General features: G+C 41.8%; 1 pseudogene; it reads right to left on the bottom strand.

The window, feature by feature from the left end:
• Positions 1-453: 453 nt before the first annotated feature.
• On the bottom strand, positions 454-1,442 carry LOC147736482 (dnaJ homolog subfamily B member 1 pseudogene; annotated as a pseudogene).
• Positions 1,443-5,310: the final 3,868 nt, after the last annotated feature.

Raw genomic sequence — 5,310 nt, 5'->3', positions numbered from 1 at the left:
AGAGCCCCTTCATCGCCACTATCTGCCTATGGCTGGTAGATTAGCCCTCCCCCCCCACCCCCAAAATGTGGCTCTAGTTGCGGCTTAGCTGTCTGGCTTATTTTAATCTCGCTATGCAGATTTACATTTTTTTGAATATTTTACAAGTACCTAACCCTTGCACAGTGAAGTCATGATAACCCACTGTATATCGGTGAAAAACAACAACTTGCCAAAATGCAACCCCAAGTTTCACACACACTGAGACTAACTTTGATCAGGCCCAGTAGATACAAACTTAAAATGAAACGAGTTTTAATACAAGTATGTTTTAGCATGTTACTATTTAATATTTCGTATAACTCTTGCTTTTTACAGTTTTTCTTCAGGCCATACAGCACGCTCTCCTGACCGATTATATAAGCTGTAAACAAACGCCAACTTTCCGGTTCGATTGTCTTGTTGGCGTTGTGGCTATGCAGGCGGTATCCGCTCCAGTACTTCCTTTGAGGAAGGAGGGATTTAGTCTGGGAACTTTGCTTCAGACTCTAGGATGAGGTCGGCCCGCTGCTCTCGGGCTTTGGGTGGCAGGAGGCCTTCGCCTGGGATTCTCATTTTCAATCACGTCGTCCTTGAAGCCGGTCAGATGGTCCTGCTGTCCAGGGTCGGGGCATTAAGGGGTAACGGTACATTCACAGAACGCTTCGCTTAGGGTGATTTTTGCTCGTGGATAATGTCAGAGCCTTCCCACTAAAGACTAGATGGGGTTTATCTTTCAGAACAAACACTAGATCGGAGAGTATGTTTGTGGGTGTTTCATCTCCTTCTTTAAGGAAGGTAATCCTCGTGCCCTTTCAAGATTTCTATGATAATACGATCTCGTCCTTCGGAGTGTGTAGTTCTGACGTCTGGATTCAGGTGCTCATCAGAAATCTTCATTTACAGTTGCAGCCGGTGTAGATTTCATCAAGATACTTTTTAAGCTCACGCATTACTGGAGGGTCTTGCTTTTTGCTGACGTGATCACGTCCTCGCTGAGCCCACGGAAACCTGTTACCTAATCCACTGACCCCCCCACCCCCCATCCGACATCTGGCAAATGGGTCATTACCTCTCATGTGCTCGTTGCGTTCCGTGCACTGAAGAATTTATCAAAAGGATTGTGGTCTCTGAAGAACTCTGAAAACATCGCGTAAGGATCGCAGTGAAAAGTGTAACTGAATGACCGGCCATTAGGTCCACTGAGCCCGCCAACCACGCCCTTCATAATTATCTTCGTACTTGTCGAAGAACTCTTGGTTTTTGGGGTCACTAACCACGATTGAAGCAGCCTGGCTCCTTGTTTTTGTCAGGGTGGAAGCGCAGCGCTCCTGCTTGCGATACATGGCTTTTTTGACGCCCTCTTCTCAGGCACCACGGCGGGCCAGGGCTAGGCTTTTGTACTAATTAATCTTTTTACCCATGGTTGCTAAAAAAAAAATCACACCTCTGTCACAATATAATGCAATCAAGTAAAGTATAGTTTTATGCGTGCATCCAACCTCACACTTACAAATACTAGCAGTGCTGTAATGGGTAAAACTGCTTATTTTACCTGAATGCTAGCCTCGCGGCGGCCACAACTACTGCTTGCAGAGGCTGAGTGAAGTTTCACTCCCCCAGCCGATCAATGGCTAGACCCCAGTCATGGGCTGCTAGCCAATCAGATGACTCCAAAGGCTCTCTGCAAGCTTCTGATTGGCTGTGATCCCCAGAGTGCCCACAGCCTGTTGTATTAACGTGATTTAATGTCTACTTGTCCGTCGGACATAATAGACAATAAATCTTCTTGACCATCAATAAAAACAACATTGTTCGGGCATCGGGCGATAGGATTCCCCCACCCCTGATAGTGTACATTCTAGTACTTCTAATCAAACAATATTTTTACATTTGTTACATTTTACAAATTAAGAACAAGCAGGGCAACACAAAACTCATTCTAGGCATATTCAGAAAAAGACCTAATTCATTAGTTTGCCTGGGAAAGCAATTTCAAGTGCTCTTTTTATTTTATCAGGTTCTCAAAGAACCCAAACAATTTCAAGCGCTTTTCCCAAAGATTTCAAACAAAGAACATCCCACATTTCAGGCTTCCAGTCAATTCCAACCTTTAAATGCACTGTTGTCCTATTAACCCTTCCTCTGCTTTTCCTTTACTTATTTTGCATGATACAAACCATATCCTTTTTCTACCACAGTCTGGCAAGTTTCCCACTTTGCAGTAATTTATTCTGACAGGCTAACATTGCAGAGGTATTTTTGGCTCCACAAACCATGCTCATGTCTCAAATTCACACTGGAGCTGAACATGTTTTGTATACATTTCTTACTAAACACTTGAAAGGGATCGAGCCCTTTCTGCCTTACGTAGCAATATATTTATAAGCACTTTTTACAAAACACACTTAAACACACACTCCAATTCTCACTCAACCCAGCACAATGAGGTCACTCACGGGCTAGCACACCACATGGGCTACCTCCCAACCAAATATATACATATATCAATTGGTATCTGAGAGTCTGCTTTCAATTTCTAGAAAACATATTTCTTCCCCTTTTAAATCAATGTTCATATCCTGCCGACTACGCCAAAAATATTTTGAATGTGGCTTCTCACCAATAAGCCACACCCAATCACTGCACTCCCACCTGGGAGGCAAATATATCATTTATTACACCTTTGAATGATATACACTTTTGAGCATGTCTTACCCCCCCCTGGCACAGCAAGACTTCAACACAAAACAAAGAGCTCCTTTTGAAAAGGAGTTTTTTTTAACAAAATGCAAAGACTATCACTTTTAGAATAAGGCTTGGGGTTTATTACATAATACTCTCAAAACAAAGGCTGTCTCAGATACCAAATGCATTAGATTCAAATATATGTAGCAAACTTATAATCTAAAGGCATGAATCAATAACTGAGCAAACTATAATACTAATTAATAAACAAGCAATAACTGATATAAGATAAGGTACACTGGACGTCCTGCAAGAGATCAGAAAGATACATATACAGAGTAGAGGATCACTCTGGATGTACACCTCCCACACCACAAAGAAAACACCTCAAGCGATCACAGCCACTGGCTCACATCACAATGGCAATATTCACAAAACTTAATACATCACCTAATGCGTACACTGCCAACTTCTGGCCCTGGGAAGTCTTCAGACAGCTGGGGATCAGAGCTCAGCAATCAGGGTTCAATCCGAGATAGACACGTCTGCCCTCACTCGGAATCCAAACTCCCAAACTTCCAACTTCCACCAGACCAGTGGAGGCTCCCCCTTTTAATACACGTGGAAAAATTGGTTGAAGCTTCTAGAAAGCCTTGCCTCCTTTTCCCATCAGATTCCGTACCACTCCGTGCCAAGGACACAGCATTGGTTGATCAGGCCTTTGCTATGACTTCGAGAAGGAGCCTGTACATTCCTCCAATAAGAACCAGTTTTTACTAGCACATAGAGTGCAGAAAACAAGTGAAAACAAAACATGTCCTCTTCAGCTCTGCAGTTTCGTGCAGGATACAAAGGCCCAAATCAAGATGGAATTGAAAAGCAAGATGACATGAGAGCATATCAAAGGCAATAGTCAGCACTGCCATAAAGCAAGGTAAAGTCAGCAAACAGAATGGTCAAAGCCAATAGTAAGAACTCATAATTCTCACCAATGCACAATACAATACACATTCCTGCACAACTGCACACCTTCAAATACACATCCCACATGCTCTGCTCTTAGCAAGACTGTTCCACTCTGTAACAGCTCCCCCTGAAAGATAGCAAAATTACAGAACAGAAGACAAACAGGTAAATGCAGAACCATCCTACATTAAGGGACACACAAAAGTCAATTAAAATGGTGGTGGTAAGGGTCATCATAGGGTGCCGAAATCACAAGAGTGGCTCTTTTATTACACCCTCATCCTGGCCTGTTCGCTGCAGCTGCAGAGCTCCCACCATCAGATAACCTCTGTCTCTGTGCAGGCTACTTATCACCTCATCAAAGCAGTTTGGATTAGCCTAGTAAAGGGTTGGCGAATCAGGAGAGGCTGCTAGAAGGCTGGGTTTTTGCTCACAGAAAATAATGTTTTAGGACATATTTTCTGTATTAGTTATGATAAATCCAACAGAAGATTTATTCAGAACTATGGGACCATTGCAACTCCCCTGACAGAACTCATTTCTAAAAATCAGCCCAAGAAAGTCATGAGGACCCCAGAGTGTCAGAAGGCCTTTGACACTCTGTAAAAGGCTATGTGTTTAGCACCAGTATTACTGCTACGTAAGGCAGAAAAGGCTCGATCCCTTTCAAGTGTTTAGTAAGAAATGTATACAAAACATGTTCAGCTCCAGTGTGAATTTGAGACATGAGAGACATGGTTTGTGGAGCTGATAATGCAGTCAGACTAACTGGATATACAGATAGACCTAATGAATATCATTGCATCACACATAGCTGGAATAAATACAAAACTTGAAGACTTAACAAAATTTATAAAAATAGTACAATCAGTTTACTCACTGCAGGAATCAAGTTGTACATGTGGACCTATAATAGATAACTTAGGTTTCTTACCAAAAATAATGGAACAGATACTCTGCTTGAACAAGAGCATGATCTTACTGGTGGTGAACCTGGATCCCACGATTATATCAATATTTGAGGAAAATACAGTTCAAAATAACATACAGGAACCAGCAAGAATCAACCATGATCAAATCAAAGAGCCTCAAACTTCCACTACTGAGATGGAGAAAGCACTGCAAATTAATCAGAGCGTTGTCACTGAACAACCAGAAAAACTGAGGCCATAATCTAGACGGCAAAAAAGGAAAGAAAAAAAAGCAAGAAACAGGGTAAACGAATTTAACACCCATGAAGTTAAAAAAGTATACCCATCTTTGTCACAACAACAGCAGATGAACCTCAAAAGGAACAGCCTCCACAACCAGCGCAGGATACTGACACAAGAGATGAAAACACTCTCTATAAAAAAACTAATGATACTATTATAGACAAAGTGGAAGCCTCCAGGAATTACACCAATAAGACCACCACAAGAGAATCTGAGTATTGCACACAAGAATCACCTAAATGTCCTAAAAAATTTAAGTCAATGGAACAACCTGTAGCTGCAAAAGTAAAGCAAGAAGCTAGTAGTATGTCATATAATGAACGAAACATCGTAGCTAATAGCAATAAGCCAGGAAAATACAATATACCTTTATCGACATGGTTACACAAAAATGAAAATAGAACTGAGGAGGAAGTCGGTAAGA

The sequence above is a fragment of the Lissotriton vulgaris genome, chromosome 1_2 (genome assembly GCF_964263255.1).
Source record: "Lissotriton vulgaris chromosome 1_2, aLisVul1.2, whole genome shotgun sequence".
NCBI classification, from domain to species: Eukaryota; Metazoa; Chordata; class Amphibia; order Caudata; family Salamandridae; genus Lissotriton; species Lissotriton vulgaris.
Note: the sequence above shows the minus strand (reverse complement) of the source record. Positions and strands in the feature narration are given on the sequence as shown.